Genomic DNA, 25125 nt, shown 5'->3' with positions numbered 1-25125 from the left:
GAGATATCCCGCCAGCATCTGCCAGAGGGACTCGAGCAATAGCCAGTTTGGCTATTGGCCAGTACCATCTGCGTAATATCTTATGCTATATGAAAAAGAGAGCCAAACTGAGGCACTTTACTTCATTTAATACCAGGAGCTCTCCAATCCACCTCTGATTTTGTGGAACATCCCCCTTCCAAACTTCCTCTGAAAGTCCCGAGACAACAAAATAACACCAAGAAACAGAAGGTTTCCTTACCAATAGGACAAATTTGAAATCAATGAATTGGACAATCATTTGATGGTACATTTTGAATTCTGAAGCTAGAGAGAAAAAAATACTTAAATCTGAAACACAGCTGTTTCTGCCTCTTATAAAGACTCTAAAATTATGGATATCCTCTTACTTAACAAGTACATCCATAAATGGGTGCTATCAGCATGGTCAAATCGGATCACAGAAAAAACTACTAACATATTAGGGTAAAGTGCATCTTTTCCATAATTCTGTTGACCTCAATGCTTGGTTTTGACTCCTTAAGTTAAATGTAAGAAGTTCTTTTTTTTCAGTCAATGAAAAATGTGAAAGGACAAAGAAATTTTGCAGAAGAAAGACCCTTATGAAAGGAAGATCAATACATAAGAAAAAATAATGCATTTACTGTTAGTGGGAAAGTGAAAAATTGAATGGAATGAAGTCCAGTGTGTATTAGCAGTGCATTTCTTCCTAAAATACTCAATGAAGTGCATATGTTGCCTTATCACAGCTATTAAATTTTGTCTGGTATTCAGCATACCTATGAAATTCAGGAATTTGACATGCATATCAGCCTTCTGGAGATGTACTGAAAATTTCAGAAATGTCCCAAAAGACTCAAGAGTTTGACTTCATATTTACATCCATTGAAATAATAAATGTTTGCCTAAGAACTTCTTGTTGGAAAGTGTAGCAATTGTATGCCTCATTTGAAAGTTCTTGTAAGACTTAATCCAACAAGGCAGTCAGAAAACACTACAACAAAAGGACAAACAGTATGAGTACTCATCAGGTCAGGTCGTTTGCTCATTCAATGAAAGCACCTCCAATAGCTTATTTTGCCACAAGCTACAGACTTAATAGAGCAACTTTGGCATAAAATAAAGGTTCTGAAGCTCTGTGAGGAGACTACACTGTCCTCTTCTCCAAGTTCAGTTCTCCATTTCTTCTGCATCACCCTAAGTCTGCTAGGGATATTGCTCCTTCCTAAGAAATTTTATTTTTTTTGCTGTCTCCATTTTGGCCTCGTCAGACATGCCTGACTCCTTCATGCATCAGAGGTTGGTTCCTAGAGGAACAAACTGTGTTCAGCATATTTAAAGTGCTTGGAGCTGGTCATCTACTTAGCATGCTGGTGACTTGTTTCTTTACTGGTATTTACAAGCATGGCAGCTCACAACGTGAAATTATTTGAGTAGTTCATACTAATGAATCTCTAGTCAAATCTGTTGTGAAGTAAATTATTTCCCTTGAAAATAAAGACGATTGAATAAAGTTTGGCTTGGACAACAAGGTGCCATGAACAATTTCAATGTCCATCTTGTAATTTTCATCCGGGGAATTTTAATTAACATTTCCTGAATGCAAGCTTCTATGCTAGCTAGAGCCTTTGACTTCCTCTAAAGCCAAGAATTTAAAGTGCATTTCTTCCACATTGGCTGGAGGTGCACATAGATCATTGCCACTAGGGTCTGCCAATTTTTCAATTTATATTGAACAATTCTGCATTCTCCATTCAGTAAGTGACTTGAATAATCCTACTTGTGAAGTGGGAAGTCAAATAAGGGATTCTGTACAACATCCTCCAGGTAGTAAGTCGGTATTACCTTTAAAAACCATATATATATATATATGTATATATGTACGTACATATGTATGTAAGTTTATGTGTTCATATGTTTATATTTCTGTGGCCCTCATTGGCACTCCAAAAATGATGCAATGGCAACGGAAGTCTATGGAATAATTCCTCTGTGTGCCAAATGCAGAATTCAGGTAAACTAGTGGAATTATTCCATATATCTGAAATGCATCCACCTGCAAATGATTTGTGGATATCTGAATCACAGTCTCATAAGAATTAATAATTACACTCACTGACAAAAGTCCAAGGATTGTGAATATTTTCATACATCCTGCAGTAAGATCGTAGCTAGATATTCTTACAGAAAAAGGATGCTTGGTAAGTTTACGCATAAGTAACTTTACACTTTCGTCATAATGCAGTTCAGCATATAAGGAGGAAGAAACTATGTATTTGTAAAGAAAAGCAATGTGGCCACTGCCACAATCTAGTTATGAGTCCAAATGAGAAAGCTGAGCCAGTTAATACATGAACTTCTCCTGCCAGCCAATATAAAATTGATTATACTGTGCCAATTCCAAAATGCAGATTAGACACTCTTATTGCTGTTCTTTGCCTGTGACATTTTATCCATTTTTTAAATCTCCTCTTACAACCTTATCTCAAGATTCAAATCTTGTGCCATTTCGTGTCCTTCTTACAATCTTTTCCTGTGGAATAAGATTTTTAAATCCTTCTTTCTTTCTGTGAAAAATAGCACTTTACCTGACTCACTCCGACCTTTCAGTGTTCCTAATTTACTTGGATGGACAATTTCCTTCCCCACTCTTCTATCTTTTTAGCAGGCTGTGAGAAAGTACTGGAAACAGCAAGCCCTTAATCTTGCCAGCACCTAAAAAGTTAATGTGTTGTTTTCTTCCTAGGGGCTAGGTAGGATGGCTGAGATCACTGTCATCACCACCACATGAAAACTGTACAGTCCTGATTCCCTGTTAACCTAGGTTCCAGGAAAAAAATCCCCAAAAGGTTGGATCCAAAAATTAAAAAAAAAGACAAACTTTCCATTAAGAAAAAGATATTCCAATAACTGTATTGATCTAGACAGAAAGGAAAACTCAGCATGAACCAAAAGGCATCTAGCTATCATAGCAGTTCTGTGATAATGTTAAAGGCACAGAAAATGTAGATTGTCAGAAAACCAAAGCAAATGAAAGATTTGCAACATCGCAATACGTAATAAAATAAGTAAGTTAAAACGTCATGGGCCGCTTCTTAAACACTTTTAATGGCCTGTTAGAAATAACCTAAGAAAACCATGATATTTTACTTTCTCTACATTGAAAAATGACCTCCCCCAACATGATTTTCAACATGAGGAATTAAATATATAGAATTGGTCCTGTTCTGGGCTACTAGATTACTATGGCAGGTAAATGGTGCGGTAATTATGAATCTAGCTTCTCCTCTAGATAACAAAATGCAACTCCCAGGGAAGCACATGAGAAGCTTTGTGAATATTGGATGACTATACCCGAGAAAAGTAAAATGTATGTTAAAGGAAGACAGATGAACAATTTTTTAACGAGTTTACTGTGGGCAAGACAAATGCTTAGCAAAGCCCATGGTAGTCCTGTTGATTTCAGGGAGCATTAGATGGTCCCTGGATCTGAGAAATATATTCAGTCAAAAACACTGTGGAAAGGAAACTACTAAGAGGTTTTGTAAGTTGTATATTTGGGTTAGCGTCCTGGATATTTTAGTTAGGTTATATATATACACTATGAAATAAAGACCTTTGCCTGTCTTAAATAACAAACCTTATCGGTACTGTCTATGCTAAATCTCTTTTCTATTACATTTTCAGGTTCTTCCTTTTGGGATGCTCTGTAGATGTTTGTGAGCTCTCAGGGCTGTTGCATAGACGATTGATCTGCGAAGCATATACAGCAGCGTAACGTATGCCCCACGGCCGTCACCTTCCGCCCTGAAGCTGATTATCCAGGAAGGAGCCCACAGATCTTTTTTGTACAAAAAAATAGACACCTTTGACAAGATTCTTCTGTAGCTGCCTTTTCAGAAGAAAAAAAAAGATTTCTCATAAACTAATTTGCAATTAAAATCCTTCTGAATTTTTAGATACTGAAATTACGGTGTGAATATTTCACCAACATCAGCTTTAAAAGACAAAATAACCCGCAACAAAATATCCTAAAAGTTTAACTACTGTAATTATGTTCCTTAAGGCATTTATAAATACATATAATATCTAAATATTTATTATGAAATGCTACATTTTAAAAACTTGCTTTATTTCTGCTAAACATATACCTCCTAGTTTCCTGTTAAGTGGATCAATAATACCGTCCAAGATTTTTCAAGTGTGTATATCTTTTCTCTATGTGACTGTTGAAACTAAAGCAAAAAAAAAACCTAACCTGCACTCTAGTTTTTCTAGTTGCTAATATCTGAACAATATTTTTTCACTTTTGTCAGGGCCAATTTAAGGCTTCTAAAAGAAGACTGACTTGCACAAAATGGATGTTAGGCATTTTCTGACATTCAGCCACATTTTAAGGGTTTCTAATGAGGAAACAAATTCAGGGATACTGAAACTGTAGTCACTTTAGCCCTTGGCAAATGGGGGTTAGTGAACGTGGCCACCTCCTTGTCATACAGCCTACTAAGAAGTTCAGCATCCTGCACTGTAGCGTAGGCAGCGTACTCGTTACCATCAAGTTTTGCTGATCATAGCACTGCAGAAAAGGATCCAATTAAGCCAATAGTATCACTTCTTTCAGACATCCTCATTTGCCTTTGAAAACAAATTAAGAGTTCATCTGGCATCATTAATTTTCTGTCCTGCGCTGCTGAAAATAAATGTGGCTTAGTGTAGCATTACCCTTCTGAGTTTACTGAGACTCTTGATAAGAGAAGGATGGGACTTTATCTTAATTCATCTCACCTGACTCTGAAATTAATGACAGTTGGCAATATAAACGTCTCACAGATATCATCCCTTATCATCTCTGCTTTTGGACCTCAGGTGAAGACTGTTAAATAACAATTCTGTCCATCTAATGAGCCTCATTATCAATGGATCCGAGATGCAGGAGGAATAGAAAAAAAAATTAATACAGGCACTGTACTGTCAAGTAGATGGACTTTACAGAGTATTAAATCTACAAGTGGAGCTAAAAATCTCTCAAGAATTTAAAAGACATGCCTGCTTAGCTCTGAAGGCAACTCACCATACATGATGGACCGGCAGTGAATAGCAGCACACAAGCAGAAGTGGAGAGCCTCGGAGAGAGCCCACTCTGATGGGCATGGAAAGTCTAGATGTGATAGTGGCTGCTGCTGCGAAAGCGGCAGAGCAGTGTGAGTGGGAGGCAGCAAAGTGGGGCTGATACCATATATTCAGACTTGAACAGGATTTCCTGGGTGTTCTGCTTGGGCATGTGCAGGAATTAGTTTAATTTCAACTCTCTGCTGACCCAGACTCTTCTTCCCTCAGAGATCAACCAAAATCTGTTAATAATAAATTTCTGTGGTCGGTAGTGAAAGGTCTCAGAGTGCATCATGGTGCTTGAGCCTGCAACTGAATGGGAAAAGGAGAAGAAGGAGGAACACCAACAAACAATTGCTCAGAGCACCTATTCAGGATGCAAAATGTCTACTGATGCCTCAAGCAACTGGGACCCATGTTTTGTGCTCCTAAAAGCTATGTCCGCACAGCAGAGGAAGAAGCCCCCCTGACAGACCCTGGCCCATCTGACTTGGAGCAGGACCCCTTGGCTCTGTGATGACTTACTCTTTCATCCCGGCTCCTTGGTCAGGGATCACCATCCCTCCTTTCCTACCGCCCTCCTGATACACTGACTATGACGATCAAGGGACAAGGACTTGGGCACTTGCTGGCAGGGTGAGGACTGCCTGTGCAGGCTGCTGCTATGGGAAGGCAGGGAGCAGCCACGTCTGAGGAGCTCAGCAGTAACCTTCAGTGAGTCCCATACCCCGAGATGGCCCCTGTTGCTGCTGAGGCTGGATTATACTGATCTAATGCCTCATACGTGCCAGGCATTGCACGGGGAGTCCAAGAATTTAAATTCTGCTAGAAGCTGGGGAGAACAGAGAGAGGCTTAAACACAGATCCTCTTCCAAATGCAACCCGACAGGCTCACCTATAATAAAGGAAGTAAAAACACAGAAACAGCGGTGGAGGAATATTGATGGCAATCGAAACCATATAGCAGGGGGTATAAGGATGCAATTAAAAAGAAGAATCTTTCATGATGTATTTTCTGATATCTTCAAAATACAAGTTGATCTGTAAGGGTGGTAATTAGAGTTCTGACACTGGGAGGATGAGAGATCTGAAAATGCGCACGGGACAGACTCCTGAGACTCAAACACTCATCCTAATTAAAATCTATTATTACAAATCAGTATTGCCTTTTTCCTTTCTTCAAAGTTACATTAATTTGATAAAACAAGCAGCAGAATTTCGAATGTTAATCAAAGAGATAACAGTTTCACAGGACAGATCTTTAAAATTCTCCCTCTTGTACTTTCACAGAGAAGACTGGAGTTTAAAAAAAGCCTGAAGAAATGTTTTCCTATTATTGCTTAACAAGAAATAGGCAGCTAATCAAAAGAAGATGCTGTAAAAACAAAAATACACAAAACCCCATGGCTGCTATCTCAATAAGGTATCACAAAAATCCTCTTCATTTCTGTGTAATGAGACAGCATAGTTTAAAACACGACAGGGTAAATTTTCAAAGCAGCAAGCTGATCTAACTATACAGATCCTATTGACTCTACGCTGGCCACGCAGCTAAATCCCTGAAAGAATCTTTGATGGCATATCCCTAAAGAAGATTAGAGGTGCCAGCTGATGTTGGTGTTAAAGATGTGGACTGCCTTGTGGAAAACCATATGGCAATAAAAATTAATTTTCATAAAATCATAAAAGTAAAGTAGCATCCATCTTCCTTTCACAGAGGATCATTCCTTTCTGAGCACCAGCAGAGACTTTCTCTGGGAAGAAGAGGAAATTATATTTTTAGTTACAGGCCACAGACCAAAACCTGACTTTGCCACTCTGACCCACTTTCTATGCAAGATCTGAAACTAGGTTTTGTACCTAATAATTTTGCAGCTGTGGTTAAATATCATATACAAGATAATTGGTGTGCACTGATCTAGCCTATTATCAGGTACTGCAATCCTGCCAGACCACGCTACTGCGTTTTCTTGCACTCATTTGTTCATATATGGTAGATGTAGGTTATAACAATGCTTGAACACAAGAGAGAAGGCAGACATGGTCCATAGGTGAGCTGTTATAAAGAATTGAAATCAAAGAAAAGTGATAACATAGTAATGTTTTCCACAGAAGAACAAATGTCAAGAGAAAAAAAAATGAAACAAATAATGAAAGAGATGGTCTTCTGGGTTTTTCACTACCTGTAGGGGAATATATCTGGTAACCTTTAAAGATCCTACCATTAACTTTTCACAAATACATTTCTGCATATTTCTGCTTTCAGATCATTCCAGGGAACTGTGTAAATATTTTCTTCCGCATGAGTTTTTTAGTGAGCTTCACGCTTCTGAATTTTGCTTTGAATTTTGATTTTAAAAAATCATGAAGAAAACTAATTTTCCACTTCTGAAGGTTACCTTGTCTCACTTGGAACTGTATAACCAAAACCAAAACCATGCCAAGCTCTATAGCTTGGCCTTCAACCATTTGGGTTGAGATTCAGGATCGTATTGATGTGCAGTTGAGACAAGAAAGTGGAGTTCTCTAATCCAAAGGAACTATTTTAGACAAAACTCTCGGAGAAACCACACCATGTGGCTCAGATAACATATCAAACATTCATTCATTTACCAATCTGAAGCAATCAGACCCAAAACTATCCTGGCATTTTAAAAAGTTTATCTACTTATTTGGGGTTTTTTGGAGAGCCTTTAATAATAATTTTTACTTGCCTTTCTCTTCTAGACTAGAGATACTTAAAACAAAGTGCTAGAGGAAAAGCTGTTCTTGAAATACATTTTAGCTAGAAGTAAGAAAATACTGATTCATCACCTCTCTAGAAGGCAACACTCTCCAGTTAGCTCCAGCCCAGTTTTTTCTCCCACATTCCAGGTACGTTCGTCCCTACTCTCAAAGAAAATTCAACTCTAATCCTCATATTCTAAATAGCAAGCAGTAAGTATTACGCTTTCACAGATTAAAAATAAGCAAATAAAGGGAAGGTGTCAAAATGACAGCAAACAGAACATTTAAATGTCGGCCTGCTACAAAATTGAAATGGTAAACAAATATTAAAAGTGGTGCAGAAGCTGCAGCCTTCTCTCCTTCACATAAGGGCTGCTAAATTACTACACTGCCCAATCTCGAAAACTGTTAAATAGAACTTCAAACTAAAAATAAGTGCTGCCAGAAACACTGAATTTTGGAAATGAAAATGAGTCCAATGTGTAAAGACATTTTCAAACCCTCCCACAGCTCCAAGCAGCTCTACAGGCCGAGTCCCCAGTTCCCCTCCCCAGCTGTGTCTGCACCCCATGGTCTCTCCCTCCTCCTGCCCTTTGGGAGTACGTCCCCCTCGCTTGCCTGGCCACAGCCCTCCTCTTGTCCGATGCAAACCTGGCGCAGGGAGCCTTGAAGAGGGAAGGCGGGGAAGGAGGAGGATATTGAGACCCGCAGTCAAGCAGGGGGCGGAAAGCAGAGGGATAGAGACCAGCCTCAGGTGTGCAAATGGACGTGGTGGGGAACAGAGGGTGTCCACAGGGGAAGGAGCTGCCCCATATGGGCACTGAGTGCGACAGCCAGGCCTGTGACTCTGCAATTCTGTGACTTTTGGGAGAAGAAAGGGTAAGAGCTTTCCAGCCACATACTTTTAGTTGTTTCCATTTACAGATCTCCTTGCTTCTTTCCTCTTCCACATTTGTAACCCCTCTGGAGGCAGGTGGGAGAGCAGGAAAGGGTATTAGGCCGACCATTTTATTTGCTCAGCTGCCTGCCAGGGTATGATGCTTTTCAAACACCTGAATGGTGTCATTTGTCAGATATAACTTGTTTTCAAAACAAGTGTGAAGCTCCTCTACAAATAAAATTGTGATATTAACACTATGGATTAATTTTTTAACTAAAAAATCGTATTGGATTTATGTGGCAAGGTTTTAGTAGTGCCACCAAAACCTTGACATATAAACCCACCACAAAAGGATACGTAGTCTGGTTTTTAGGAGGGAAAAGTCTACTTGGAGGTGTTTTCCCCTCAAGGTAAGCACTGTACTATGTACAGCCTTTGCTGTCTGTACTCCCCAGATCATACATTGCCTGATGCCGGCATCTCTATGATGAACATGAAGATTTCACATTAAACTAGGGCTGGAAAATGGGTATTAGCTCTCAAGGAATTATTTTTATGGTCACGATTTCATCAGTGGAGGAATTGACAGCAGCAGACCTGAGGCTAGGGCAATGCAGGAAAAGGCTGCTAGTCTAATACATCCAGAAAGAGGGATTGAAGCCCAGAAGAATTGCCCGACCTCTGGCTTTGTCTCATGAGGGCAATGAGAGAGAACAACAGCTATTTATGCATGCATGGATGAGGACAAACAGCTGTTTTGGGTCTCTCTATTAGTAAATCCTTGGCCCTTTGAATGCAGCCTTCTCTTTTGTTGAGCAGTTACCAGCAAGAGAAACCAACTGGCATATTTACTACTGCTTGTGTGTGTTTCATCAAAGCCACTGCGGTTACAGCCTTGCAGTGACTGGTTTGCAGCACCCTGTGCTGCTCCTAGGCTCTTCATGGAAAGACCTCCCCACCTCCCTGCAACTTTTGGTCCCTTGGCAGACCTGCATGTGAATCAGTTACTTACTGTCCTCTTCGGCACAGAGTTTTGGAGATCTTTAGTTTGCCTCAACCATGAGTGCCAACAGTTCCAATTAACATACATGTGCACAGAACACATCCTTTCCATTCAAAGCATGGCTGCCAGGGTCACCTTCCCTGCCCAGAATTCAAACCATATTATTTCCAACTTTAAATCTCCAAAGCAGGAAATCACTTAAACATATGATTAACCTTAAGTGTGCGCTTAAGCCCAGAGCTTTTGAAATTCGTTTCCATTGAAGTCCATGATAGTACAGTTTATGCCGGATGGCTTTGCAGAGACAAGGTCTGAAACTTTCCACAAACAACTTCTGTTTTACAGCATTGTGTCCAAGCACCATTTGGGTTTAGGATGAAGTCCTCACTATATTAAATACATTTTTTAAATTGCCAATGACTTCAAATGATTTTGTTTTTAAGTTGCATGCTTCAGAGAAATCTTTTTTTCTCCCCCTTCTTAAGTAAAGGTTAGGAAGCAAACTAAACCTTCTGAAAAGATAAGTAAAGTTTTCTTATCACTTGCAGTTCACAGCGACTACATCAGAACATGACAGAAACAAGCTATATGATATTCATGTTAAAAACAGGGCTTAGCAGAAAACTAAGCTTTTCCATACAGTCAGTTGACAAAGTTTGTTTGCCCCTACCATTTTTTGGAGAGTAGTAGGAATAGCTTTAGGCTGTATATATTGTACTGGTCAGTAACTCCCCAATAGCATTGGGGTGCAGAGTTTATTTACTGTTTCACAAACAAAACCTCATCTAAGACCTACTAATCCAATAGTCCAGGCCTCAGTTCATAAAAGGAGTGGATTCTCAATGTTAACCCTTCTTCCTAAAATTTTTCCTTCTGTGAATCTCTGCTCATGGAGAAAGCCAGTTACTAGTACTGTACTCTGGCAACTACAGCTCTAATTTCTGCAATTCCAGATTTTCAACGTTTTAAAGATTAATTTGAAGCATTAACAGAAAAGAGTTTGCAACTAATATGTGGCAGGGGCAAAAAGAGAAGTTAAGTACATCCCTGAAAAGAAAACATTTATAAAATGGTGTATACACCATCACTTGGGCACGCTGAGTCTGAAAAGTAATGCAAAGAGACAGAGTTTGTTTTCCTTTTCTTCTGCAAAACTACAATGAAGTGATAATGACCTCAGGAGTGTATGTGTGTGTTTATTCCATCTTTGGCCCATTTGATGTGGTTTTGGCCTAAGGAAAAGCTAAAGGCTAAATGTATTTTAAGTGGGCTAAAACCAAGATAAACACATGTCCCTGAGGTCATTATTTCCATTAGATGACAGCTTGCATAAAATATCAAAAGCATTGTAAGAACAGTGTAAACTTTAAAAAATATATTCTTTCATAGGTCAGCACATCTTTTAGAAAGTGTATACTGTTTCTAAGCAATTGTTTCTTCTATTGTCAAAGTTCCTTCTTCGGGAACAGAGAAACCAAAGTTTATTTGGACTTCAACTATGCATGCCATAGTCTAGGCTTTGTAAATCCTACACATAGCACTGTAAAATGCAAACAGTGTATCCAAGCAGTAATCATGCTCATCACGCACATAATAATTGCGTACGCAGAAATATCTAACAGTTATACTACAACTTCAAAGATTTGATCTACATGGGAAAGATTGTCAGTGCTTTAGAAACCACGCTAGGACTTGATTATGGGCACACACACAATTTAACAAGGTTTGTGCCTTGTGTGGACAAAATCCATGTTTGTAACTGAGAAAATAACATTAGCACAGTTTTGTCTTGCTTTTGGTACATATTTTGTGGGGAGTGACAATCAGTAGGACAAGAAAGCGTTTGAAAAACACACTTCTTCCTCCACAGGTGAGTCAGAGGAGCAGGGAGCTCTTCCCTGGTGTCAGGGCTCCTGCTTCCCCCTGCACCCTTGGACTGCACGGGCAAGGTTTGTGAACAGAGGGTTTGTCAACTCACCTCCCCACTTTTTCCTCTCAGCTCCCCCAGATACAAAACTGGCATGCTTTCTATTGCTTGCTCTTGAGATACTCTATCCTACTGATGCTCTTAGACTGTTTTTGTGGATCACAGTTTGAAAACTATTTTCTACATAGAAGGTTAGTGATGGAAAGATTCACTTTTGTGGGAAAATAGCAGAAAACACCCTGAATAATGATTTTTCTCCCCTTCTTTTTAAAGCCTTAATTCTGCATACCCTGTATTTACCCAGAACTTCTTTTTTTCACAGTTCCCAGCAACTGAACCAATTTGGGACTCATCATGCCTTCAAGATGTCAATTGTGCTGCAGTTAATTTACAACTTCTCTTTCCCAGTCACTCAGAATAGAAAAAGTGAAAAGCTGAGTCTTTTATCAATGGGCATGTCACAAGACAAAAGTACGGCTGAGCCTAAATGCACACCTGGGTTTAATCTATTTGCAGTCTTCTCCCTTTTCCTTAGCCCTGTTAGACTTTAATGTTGTCCCCAGTGTTTCTTTTCTGTAATATTATCACTTCACTGTTGTTTTAGGCAAAATGCAGTAATTTTTTAACCTTCCCTGAGTGACATATGGAAGACCTTTCTGCACAGGGGGCAGGAAAGCAAGAAGAACAGACAGCTTCTAACAATACCATCACTATATTCTCAAATGCAACTTTCCTAAAATTAGCTTTTGGTAAATGTTTGGTAAATTTGTTTGCAGTAGACAGGAGGGAAGTAGACCATTTCAGCTAAGACTACGCTTCCTTTTCTTTGGATCAGTCATCCTTTCAAAGATAACCTAATGCTACTACACCACACTCCTAATAACTTATCTCTTTTTTAGCTGTCATTAGATAAGTGACTTGCATTAAATATATGGATTAATTTGTGTAATGATTGAAGTACTGTGCTTTTTGTACTTCTGTGCAATTAGAGAATATACAAGTATTGTTATGAGTGAAATACAGGGTTGGGTTCTAGGAGGAATTTTAGAATTCAGATTGGAAGATTATGTGAGTGGTTTAGCAATATGACAAACATTGCTTACATGACCTTAAAAGGCTTAGAGCAGATTTCAGTTTTGTCATTCCAGGAGAAATTTCTTCCATTATTCTTTGTTACAATCTGCTGAACTCTTATTAGCCTCAGTAAATCAACATTCACACTGAACTGGAATGATTTGCATGTAAATCTGCTCTCGTCGCTTCATTTATATGAGTACGGTTGGGGCCCTGCTCAAAGTAAGCAACGATTACAGCGTCCGTTTTCACTGTATGTACAGCTCAGTTTCATCTTCTACGCAGTTACAAACAACGATATCTTATGGCTCCATTACTAAAATACTGGCCCTGGTAAAGAACTTTAGGGGCCAGATGTGTCAAGTTGCAAGGAAGTAGTGAGCTATGGCTCAGGATTTTCCTTCCAAGTCCACCACTTCGGCTAACTGTGACTCTCATTGTCACTGGTGCTTATGATGGTCATGATTTCATTTGTGGGCTTGTTGTTTGGCTGGTTTTTGGTTCTGCCATAAAATGTTCCTCCTGTCGGTGAATGGAAGGAACCAACAGTTGCCTGCCAGTTGTCTTGGCAGTAAGGAGCAGAGTTACTAACTGGAAAATGCTGAGAGGAAAAAACAGAAGAAAAAAAAAAAGCAGAAAATGAAAAAAAGAGAAGGCAGAAGTAATTCAGTGGGGAATGTCATGTTTGAGGTGGACAGCAGAAAACGGGACAAATTGAACAAGGACAATGAAGAGCACAGGAAATTTGATCTCTTACACCAGAGAAAGTCCATTGACTTCAGTGGAGATACTGTGACTTCTGTCCAGACTCTTGTTTTCAAAGAAAACAATAAGGAGAGGTTCACAGAAAAAAAGGGAAGTGGAAGAAAGTACACAGAGTTTAGAAAGGAAAAGGAAATCCTGAAATAGTATAAGAGAAAACCCAAATGCTAATGACTGGTACAAAATGCCGTTTCCCTCTCTCATGCTCTGGCTCCAGCTGTTTCTTCAAACTAACTACATTCAAGCAATATCCCCTTGTTAATTTTTATGATTTTTTTTTAATTCCCCAACATTGCATAGGCACCTTTGTATATCAAAATCCTGCAAATGTGAAAACAATAACTTCTCGCTTTAGGAAGTGGAGGAAATGAGGCTCACGATGCTGTTGTGAGCGTACACTGCTCCATTTAACACAGGAATCGAAGTAGTGAACCTACCCTCTTCAACTTTCGCTAGCAGTTACACATTTCTGAGGTGTTTGCATCTGTAGTATTTTGGTTGCTAGGATTCCTGGCCCCCTTCCCCTCACTTCTCCCTCTCCCCCCAGTGCTTATGAAATGACAGTGAAAAGAAGGGAGGACAGATGCCTTTAGAACTTCGTTATTATTTTCCATTCTCTTCTGTGTCTAGTTCTCCTAGAAAGGCAACAGCCAGGCACACTTTTTTTCTTCCTGAAACCGTCCCATTCTGTGCATTTCCAGTAATATCCATATTTTTGTTTTTATTAGTTTTTCTCTAATTCCTCAATTACTTTTTAGAGTCTGATCTTTATAGCATCTTCCTCTGCCTTTTCTTTGGAAGAAATACACGATTGTGTTTAAGCTTCTTCCTTTTCTCTCCCTCATTTTTTTCTTTTTCTTTTTTTAAGAAAGGACTAAAATATGCAAGGAGGAATAAAAACGCCTTTGAATAAAAGGCCAATTACACTTATATAACGTTACATTTCCTGCATTGAATTTGCATACTGCATCAATAGTTTTCAGAAGACTTCCAAGAAATAACAAAGAAAAGAACAAGAACGGTCTATGCCAAGAACATCCCTAAAGAAAAAAAACAGCCATTCTTTTTGAATACTAAGAAAACAGTGTTTTACTGCTCAGAGCTCACGATATCCTCCCTCATTAGAGAAATATCTGCAAGCTGTAAAGTATCTGCCCTGGCAGAGGATTCACAAATCACAACAATTACCTGCTTCTTTTGGATATTGAATCAGCTAATTACCCACCAAAATTTGGATTGGACATCTGCTACCTGACTTATTTTAGTATCCACCACAGAGTGCTTCTTGGCAAAGGTTTTCAGCTTTTCCCCTCACCCAGCTCTCGATAGGAAAATGGGAAATGATTTGGATGCCATCACTAACCATTAAGTAGAACTGGGATACTCTGGCCTAGGGTACCTGATCCCTGGATGACCGGTAGGATTTCTCCGTGCTTCAGGCCAAAATGAGTATTAACACAGGTGGAAGAAAAGTAAATGAGAGGAAGAAGGAGTAGGGGGAGAAGGGGAAAAAGAGGTGGAGGAATAGTCAATTAAACTTCTAGTGGGCTGAAAAATAAATAACCAGTAGCCCCCAACGTAATATGAATTACAGTTTGGCAAGCACTAGGGATGAATCGCAACATCTGGCATCCTAGGTGTTACAGTTTATCTAAACTACCAATAGCATCTGTGTAAGCAAGTCCTGCCAGTACCATTGTCTAGTATCATCTTTTATGTTAGGAAATGAGTGTAAAATTGTTATACAAGACTCTGTTAAAAGCACGCTTTTGAAAATCTCTCCCAGAACTTCCTCCCCAAGGAGAAAACGCACCCACGTGTAGGCAAGGGGCACTCCTGCTGAAATCATAGGAAGTTCCACACACTGAGATGAAGAATGAATTTGCCCCAAGTAATAAAGACGACTTCTGCTTAAACTAACTAACTATATGTATGGAGCCAGTGATTTACGGCAACACCAGGGTAGGACCCCAGGCATCCTGGCTGTGATACATGTGCCCTGATATAGACACCCATGACATACACAGCAAACAATAATCCCTTCCTACTTTCTGTTTGAGCCTACCAAGTCTAATGCTCCAGCTGTATTCATCCTCTAAATTTAAATCTAATGATTAAAGATAAATTTAAAATGGCAATATAAAAAAGAGACTGATTTCTTTACATGAGGACCATGTCCACCATAAAAACTATTATTCAGTTTGAGAAAGATGAATGATGGGATCTGACCTGACTACATCTGTAGCTTCCAAGATCCTAGAAAACATAGAACAAAGAAACCTAAATGGATAATTTGGAATTAGGAACTTAGAATTAGAATTAGGACCAGAATGATGTTGGTCTAATGTTATAAAAAGTCAAGGCAAAACACTGACTATATTGCTGGGACTGACATATTCTGCATTTGTGTTTCATTGAAACTCATGCTTACATTAAAGAAGGACTGAAAATTGTACTTTCAGCTCCAGAGGTCTCCAGCTGAATTTTTTGTAAGTTCAGTCATTTTCTTATTAACCAGAAAGAAAATGATAGATGCCATTATGAAGTCCTGGAAAGATTTCATTAATTATGTGGCCACCCACTAGGCTCAGTAGATACTAAGTATCTGTTCCACCAGGAAATACACAGAGATACTTTGATAACTTTTAAGCATATTCCTACATATTTTGCAATTTACGTTGCAAAACATGTTCTAGAATTATTCCTAATGAAGTAATTGTGAAAGACAGCACCCATTCTTAAAAGAAAGGGGGGGCAGAGGGGAAGCATGAACAACCATCCAAGACAGGATGTGTCATTCTACTGCCCATTGAAAGTCTCCGAAACCACTAGCTCTGTGTAGTCAACTCCGCCACTGCACAAGTCACTGCATTTCTCATTGCTTCTCTCTTCCACACAAAATTTCTATAGGAAATGAGTTTACGCATGGGTCACTCTTGGGATCACGGTCTATCCCAACTTGAGGTCTGTATGGTATCACACGTAATAATACACTGTTACACTGCATAGCACTGCTTGAACAGGCTCTGAAAAAAAACGCGAAACGCAGACAATGGTAGGTCTAGAAGTGAACTATGGCTATTTAAATGTCGGTGTTAACTATTTTCACCTTCAGGAACAATTAGAAAACTGTTGATTCAAGATGCAGTATCAAACATTGCAGCTGGAACATTTGGATTTTATCAGTTCACGCAAGCCCAGAGAAGTGGCTTTTGGCCTAAAGCAAATGAAAGAGAGTGAGAGGACATGTGCCAGGTGTCCAAAACACAAATTATCTCACAAACTGGATGTAATGAATTTAAGTGTATCCTGCACAGAGCCTTGATGTTTTTCTGCTGAAAACTTTTACAGTGCAGCCATACATTATCATAACAAAGTTCTGTGGCATGTTGAAAATGTAGGGAACACATAAAAAAATTGCATTTGATAATGTAAACTACAAGGGTTACTGTACCAATTGTATTATTCATGTACATATTTAATTCAGTAAAAAGGAACTGAACTTGAATTTATTTGTAGCTGCTGCCACAGAATTCCCATTTTATCACAGGATTCCCCAGGGTGCTGCAGGAACAAGAGGGCCTTGATGCAGAATTTAGATCTAGCCTCCACACAGCACATGAAGTGCATGAAGCGCAAACCAAGAGAAGGCAACGAAGTGGATTCTTTCTCCATTTACACTACATTATTGAAGTGTAACGACACTGCACACAGTCATACCTGCTTGAATCAAAAAGCAGGCCAATGAACATGATTTAAGACCCTTTAATTTTGAAACATAGCAACCAGGGATATGCAAGTCTATAGGGGCCAGAGAATGCTTTAGGCTTGGGACATAAACTAGAAGTGGAGTTATTTATCCAGAGATCATTCACTTAAGTCGAGCCTCCTCCGGTTCTTGATTCATTTTACATTTAGCTGAAGTTACTATTGTTGAGAGTAATGAAACACTCTTCCTAAATTAGCCACAGCAATGAGCAAAGCACTATATTTGTCATAGGAGTTTCTCAAGATCTGTGGGAAGGTACCTGCATTCAGATAGAGATTTAAATGAATGGAGAATCATTGCTTTCCTTTCACCAAGTAAACTGTAAGCATTCAACCCTAGTAGACACAAAGCAAAAATGCTCTTCATTCCATGCACAGGTAAAACACACAATTTCATAACCTCTCCCCAGTCTCAAAGCAGAATTTCCTTCTCCAGCTGCTCAGAAAAGGCACAAGTTCCTCCAGCCCAGCTCCCCCACTTCCCTTTGGTGGAGCCACCCTCCACTGAGGGGTTGAACAGCATCTCTCCTCAGCCCCCCAGCACGCTCTTGACCCGGGGTGAGGATCTGCAGTGGGACTTTGGAGCCCCCATGATGGCAATGCAGCACCACTGCCAACACAGGTGTTGGGCTTTACGCCACGGCTCTGGCCTTATGGCCCACCAGGGGATTTGGGACCTTCCTTAGAAATGTTCGAACTGCCTGCTGTTATTAGGGATAAAAGTTAGAGAAAAAGAAAAAACACTATAGAGCTCCATTTTTCTTAACATATATAGTCATTACTCCCTTAACTTTAGAGGAGTTTTGTATACTTAAAAGGCAGAAATACTAGCACACAATACATAAGACTTGCCCAGTCTTAAGATTTTAAGGACAGTAGAAAATTTGTTATACAGCACCAGAAGATTCTTGCTCACCCGGAAGGACAAAAGGATGGACAGACGGACAAAGAAAGTAGGAAAGAACAAAACTCGTTACCATGAGAAAAGATTGAAAAAACAATTTCTATTACTTATTCTATTACTCCTGGATTTTTTTTTTTTTAAGTCAGCTAAGTACTAATCTTCTCTGGGATCTGAGGAACAAGAAATATGGCTCACAAAATTTATCCTTCATTAACAAAAACATAAAAGAGAAGATTAATAAAAATCAGCCCTAACCTGCTGTTCAGCTTTAACTGTCACCTCAGGGGCTGACCACAGTCTCTTTTAATCTCCATCATGACTGGTTCAGGATTCCAGTACTGAATCTGCAAGTTGGTTGCATTTTAAACAATTAATAGTAAAGAATTAAAGGTGTGCATTACCAGCTGGGGACAAGGTGGAGCAGAAGAGCTTGAAAAACCCTTCGGAAGTGAAAGGCCAGCTCCTGCATAACGGAGATGGCCAGCATGGAAGCCTGTGCATGGTTCAGTCTATTATGTTGCTCACCTCAGCTGTACAGTTTGAGCCACCAACCCTACTTCCTCCATAAAACTCTAAAATGCCTATTCTTCCTCACATATTTCTAACAACAACGCAGCAGGGTCCTTAAGTATATGACCAACGGTGAGTGGAACGGAGTCTATGTTCAGCAGCGACGAGAGAGCAAGAAACACCAGCGTCAGTCAAAATGGCATCTCACTACAAACCACAATAGTTTGTCTATGCAGGGCACTGATGAGGTTGCTCCTACAATAACCATTTCAGTCTGGGGAGCCTGACATCAGAAAGAGGTCCCAGAAGAGGAGAGTCTGTATTAGGAGATGACAGAAAAAGAAAGAAATGTAGGTGGGAATGCAGGCATATAACAAACAAGGATGGAAATGTTTATTTACGAACTGGAGTCTGAAAAGAGTAAACATATGAGAGGAATGGGAATACTTTAGCAACAGCAAGGGGTAAACAAGCAGCAATATGGTAAAAATAAGCAAAGGAAAAGTTTAGTCTGAACGGGAGGAAATATTTCTTAATAGCAAGGTACGTTAGGCTGTGGAATAGCCTCCCCAGAGACACCTCAATTGCTTGAGTAATTTAAAACTAGATGAGACAAAGTACTTGAGAATTCATTGGGGGAACAGTCATGCCCTGCCATTATCTAATAGGTGTTTTCCATCTCTAACTTGTATGATTCAACTGACATTAATTGGCATTAGAGTGTGAATCAAAATAAAATGTAACCCCTAAATGTTACCAGACATCACAGTGATCAGTTTTCCTGTTACTGCTTTTCAGCAAAATGGAAGAAAGTAACAATAACTTCAGAGACCTGAGTGTCATGATCAGTTACAGCAAACTTACATCATGCAAAGAAATATTTTTAGAGTAATTCCATTCTGGTATGTTACACTGACAGCTAAAATCCGTAGCACCTACAAAAGTGCCTTTCAGTTGAGATGCTGCTGCTGCTCCACAAAAAGTAACTGAATCATAGACTGAAGAATCTGGTATAGAAATAAAGAAACCATTTTCGTTAGAGAGCTGCAAACTGAGGACGGGGAAGGGAGGTTAAGGTTTTCAAGTACAACAAGAACAAAATCAGCTCTGGAAAGGGCTAGTTATATCAAGGATATTTCTCCCATAGTCTATCTCTATGTTTAATCTCTACCTCTCCAGTAAATATCTGAAGTTTTTACATGTTGCACTGAACTCCTATCACGTCTTTTAGTCAGTTTTCTTGCATTTTTTGCTGTACCTTTACTATAGCTATAATTTGAGAACTCATTTTCCTTAGCTTAATCAGTTCTTTATGTTAGCTTAGCTCTGCTCCTTCAAAAATCAGAAGAATAAAACATTAAACCAACACTAAAGGCATTTAAAAAACTTATCCTCCACACATGAGATGATTGCTACTGAATATTTTGAAATATTTAATATTTTAAAAGCAGTGTATATCCAGGCTAGCTGGTAAATTTTATTAGAATATTTAAAGATAATAATAGTTTTAATTTCTAGAATATGGGGATGGCAGAACATCTTGAAAATCCTAGCAAAGCACCGTGAAGTACTGTGAAAACTTTTCCCCCGTTTTAGAAGTGCAAAAGCAAAAGAGAAGCTAAGTAACTTGCCAAAGATCACTCTACAAGGAAAAAAGTCATCCATCCAGATACTTGTCCTAGCAAAATCAGATGTCCGTATGTCCCTAGCATCCAACCGCAGGGGAGGCAGCCAAGCCCCTGTTCAACCACAAAGCCCAGGAAGGAGCTCCAGAGCAAAGGTTCCCAAAATCAGAGGAGCCCTGTGCTGCCAGCTCATAAGAGTGATGAAGAAATAGTGGAAAGGACCAGAGAGGCATTTCTGTTAAAAGAGGACTTATGCCACAAAGTGAAGAAAATCTGCTAACTGTAAAAGCGTAATAAGCTTTAGGTCAAGTAATTTTGTGTGAATGCGGGTGGGGAGTGGCAATAGCTTCCAGCATTGGGCTACAAAGGTTTTATGGAATTCTCTCTTCTCCCTTCCAAATAATACCATTTTATAAGCAATGATTCATATTTGTGAGTTGGAAAAATTAACTCATTGAGCACCAGAAGTTTGATTTTTGCCGGTTTCAGTATAGGGCTTGAGGTAACGTATTAGTAAAAATCTCCTTAAATTTGAGCCTGAGTCTTGCTAATGTCAATCAGTTCCTGGCAAAAGGTTTATATATACTCTCAGAAAATGCCTGTTTATGCTATTACCTTAATTTTACAGGAGATGTATCGTCATTAAGAGATCAAGCAATTTGCCCAAAGTTGTGCAGAAATCTGTGGCAGAACAGGGAACTAAAGCTTAGTTTTCCACAGCCTGCCAAGTGCTCCAGTCCTTGGATCATCATTTCTCTCCTTCTAACTGTGCAAAGGAGGAATGTATCTATTGGCTTCCTGAAAACCTTACACAACTTGGAGAAGCCTTACATCTCAGGCCCAGGAACAGAATAAAGAGTTTGTATAGGAATTCACCCATACTGGCAGATGGGAGGATGTAAAGGAAAGAAAAAGCTCCAGTAGTTACAGTTCAGTTTTAATTTTTTTTCTGCAGGTTTATCTGTATATATGCATATTTTTCCGTTTTCAGTAGGACCAACAGTTAAAAATACCGAACTGTTGCAAGGAGAGCGACCCTTTTTGTCATAATCCTGTCCAGAACACAAGATGCGACCATGTAAATCCTCCAAGAATGGTGATTTTAACAATGATCTTGTCTCTGTTTTTTAGGTAAAGTAAATCATGACAGTTCAACTTAGCACATAGTTGGTTTAGACTCCTACAGGTAAAATATTACCCATTTTTTGCAGTCAAGTTATACTAACCTCTTTTCCCTATGACAAGAACCCCAGTGAGAAGGATTAGCAAAGACAATTTAAACTGCCCTGTAACTTAAAATCAGATTTGGCCCAATTTAAAAAGAATGTTTCCCAGAATGTTGTCATGTATCTGTCCTTTCAGACTCTTTATGTCAACCGGGAGCTGAACAATGCCAGCCCAATGCCACTGCTGGGAATGGTGGGCAGAACCCACCACCTGAGAAAAGGTCTCTAATGTAAAGACCGATGCTCTGAACCACCACCACCAGGGCTAAGATTACAGGAGGGTTCAGAGGAGGACAGTAAGCAATGGCTTGATGTCATTAGAGAACAGAGAGCAATTTGTATTCAAATATGAAGCAGTGCGCATTTCTCCATACTGTCACCCTGACACTGCTCATCTCAAATGGCCCGTATTCTCCAGGAGACTGGAGTGCTCCATTTCTAGCACTAGTGATCTAGTCTGCTGAGGATTTTTGAATTTTCATTGACTGAATTTGTCTGTCTACTACGGAAGTGCACAATGTGGTCGAGAGTCTTCTACCAGAAAATGTACTCCCATTTAGCCAACTAAATTAATTTCATGCCTGCTAGTGAACACTACTCTGGCAGTTTTAATGTTCTATGTCTTTTCTGACTTGGAGCAGATCTGAACTAGCAAAATAAAAAGGCTCATGCAGTTAATAATGAACCACCTGAGCCACTCAGTTCCCCATCTTAATACAAATTTACATTTTTAGGAGCCATTCCTAATTTATAGTTATTTAAATAACCTTTGTTGTGTGAACAGCTCTGTCTGAGCCATCCGTGCCATACAAGGCACCCCACATCGAAAGTCGACTCTTTGACCTTTTATTCTCAGTCCGGGGAATGAGGCATGCCATGCACTCATACGCTCTGCCCCTGGGCACTACTCTGGGTAAGTTACTTGGACAGCACCTCTTGCCAGCTGATTCAAAGAGTGGAATCTGCATAAGCTCTTGAAAAGAAATGCTCATTAATATTCCTAGCCAGAGGCAAGTGTGCTACAACTCAGTGAGAGGAAGGGTCAGGGAAAGGGAAAAAAAAAAAAAAAAAAAAGAAAAAGAAGGGAAAAGAATTGAAGGCCTCATAGAACAAGTCAATACCCCAAGACAAGTGGTCCCTTTGTTGACGGAAGAACAGACCATTCTGCTCTGGGAAGAACTATGCAAATAGACTGAAAACAAGGAGATATTCTCTATTCTATTTTTATCAATAACCCAAAAGTATCAGACAGACTAGGACAGCCCCTTCCCCTAGGATACTTGAACAATTTAACAGTGACAAACAAAAGGACTGACGACTTCCACGAAGCATTGGCCCTCTTTTAGTTGACAAAGCAATTGCAAAAGCTTCCCATTTGGCTCTAAACATTCCTAAGGGTACGTTCCCCTTCCCCAGTATGCTCTCTTCCTCTATTTGCCACCTCCTTTTCCCCTCCCCATGCTCCAACCCTGGAACTGTGCTTCATTTCAGCTATGGAAATTTCCACCTCTCTCTAAAGTAAAATGCAGGATTTTGCTAGTACCGGGAATTGTAAGACGATTGCAATGGTACATATGTTTTTATCTGAAAACAGCCTGCCATTCCCCTCCCCTACTTCCAGAAAAAGGTGGAAAAAAAGTAGAAAAGAGGTGGTTATGTTATAGTTATTAATTTTCTTCTGATCTAAGTGATATATCACTTTTTCTATTAGGATTTAATTTGCTTTAGCATGAAGAGATCAGCAAGTGAGTTCTGTTTTAATTAGACAGGTACTAAACAGTTTGATAGTAATTTGAATACTGACAAGCTGGAGTGCTCACTGGTCCATGAACACAAACGATATTACAGTGTTCAACCTGCTTGAAGAGAAAAAGTCCCTTAAATATTTTACATGCAAGAGAAAAATATGCTGAATGGTGAGATGAAACATGGGCAATGTGATACCAAGTCTGACCTCTAACCCACCTGAAAAACTTGTTAGTTACCTGTTTGTAGTTTCTGCTCAGTAGCAGGAGGCCCAATTTAGCAACATTTACTGAGGTAGGGGTGTAAAGTTAGAACAGAGAGCCTGGAAAACTGTCTCTCAAAAACAAGATTTTAGAGCTATCAGTGTAGATGCAAGAATGAGTTGTAAATGTGTCATAAAAGACAGCTGCATGTACAGAAAGTGAGAAGCACACAAATGTTGAACTTGTGCGGGTAGCCTTGCTGCTCCTTACCACAGCACAGCCTTTGTGTGCTCCTTCAGAGTGTCCAGGGTCGCTGCTTCCTCCTGCTCCATGCAATTTTTCCACTGGAGCTTTCTACCAGTAACCCATTTATGACAGCGGGTTCTCTCACCAACTCTTTTGCCTCACACAGCATGTGTACCAGCTTCCCAATGATTAATTCCTTAAAAAGAAGGCATCCTAGGAGCCTTTTCTGGATTGCAGGAGACTCACCTCTTCACTCATCTCTCTTTTATTGCTCCTACACGAGCTAATTCTTTCCTTCTCTGCCCTTCTTCAGGCAAATCATGCTTCCAGGTGTGGTGCCGCTAGCCCAGCAAGCGAAGGCTCTGTTTTATTTCAGGTTTCTCTGTTACTGCTGTCCAAAAACTAGAACAAAAAGCAGCACACCAATATTCTTACTGAGCCAAATAGAAACATACATACATATATATACATATACAGACCCACCTTTTATCTATAGAAGAGCTGGCATCTCCAGCTTCTGAGTGCATCAATATGAGCCATTGTCAATAGTATTAACTCAGATGTGCTAGTCTGCATTGCACCCACAAATAAGGCGCTAACCTGATCTGTGAGAACTCTCTCAATCATTAAATATGTCCCTTGCAGTACAAGCTATTATCTTTCCTGCTATCATTTGCATCAGAAGAGATATTTCCCATGTCACTCAAGCAATGAGATAGCTAATATTGAAGATCCAATATCAGGAAAAAGAAAAAAAAAAGAAAAAACAAAGCAAGGCACCAGTGAAGGTATTAATGCAATATAAAAAGTACTGGGCTAATGAAAGGTCTTCTCAAAAGATATCTAATAGCCCTGATCCTTCTTTAGTGGGCAGAAATGGCAACAAACAAGTGGTTCTAATAGTCTAACAGCCTGGTGTGATACCCAGATTCACAAACTCCCCTTTAGCATTTTAAAAGAATCACACAACTGCTATCTTTAGGAGCGAGAGCTGGAATTTCAAAGCTGCCAGAGTCTTTTAATTTCTTTGTGTTATGAATGCTTAAATCCTGCAAATTTCTTTGAAAGTGCCATTATAATATTCAGAACTGGGATTTGTTTGAAGATATTACATAGCACTCGTGAGAGGCAGAGCTGCCTAGTGACTAGAAGAGGACCACAGAGCAGTCCCCATTATTCACTTCCATTCAGGACTCTTGCCTGAATCACTGTGCCACCATAGGCAACCTTACTTCCTCAGTTCATACACACATGAAATAAATAGCATTTTTCTATTCCCTCAGAATTATATTGTAAAGCTTATTTAGTTACAGTATGTAGGGTTGTGTGTTTCTCACATAATCACCTGGAGTTAAGCCAATCACTCAGATGGAGACCTGCATCATTTAATACGGCTCTAAACTGCTCAGTCTGTG

The sequence above is a fragment of the Chroicocephalus ridibundus genome, chromosome 1, assembly GCF_963924245.1.
Source record: "Chroicocephalus ridibundus chromosome 1, bChrRid1.1, whole genome shotgun sequence".
NCBI lineage: Eukaryota > Metazoa > Chordata > Aves > Charadriiformes > Laridae > Chroicocephalus > Chroicocephalus ridibundus.
Note: the sequence above shows the minus strand (reverse complement) of the source record.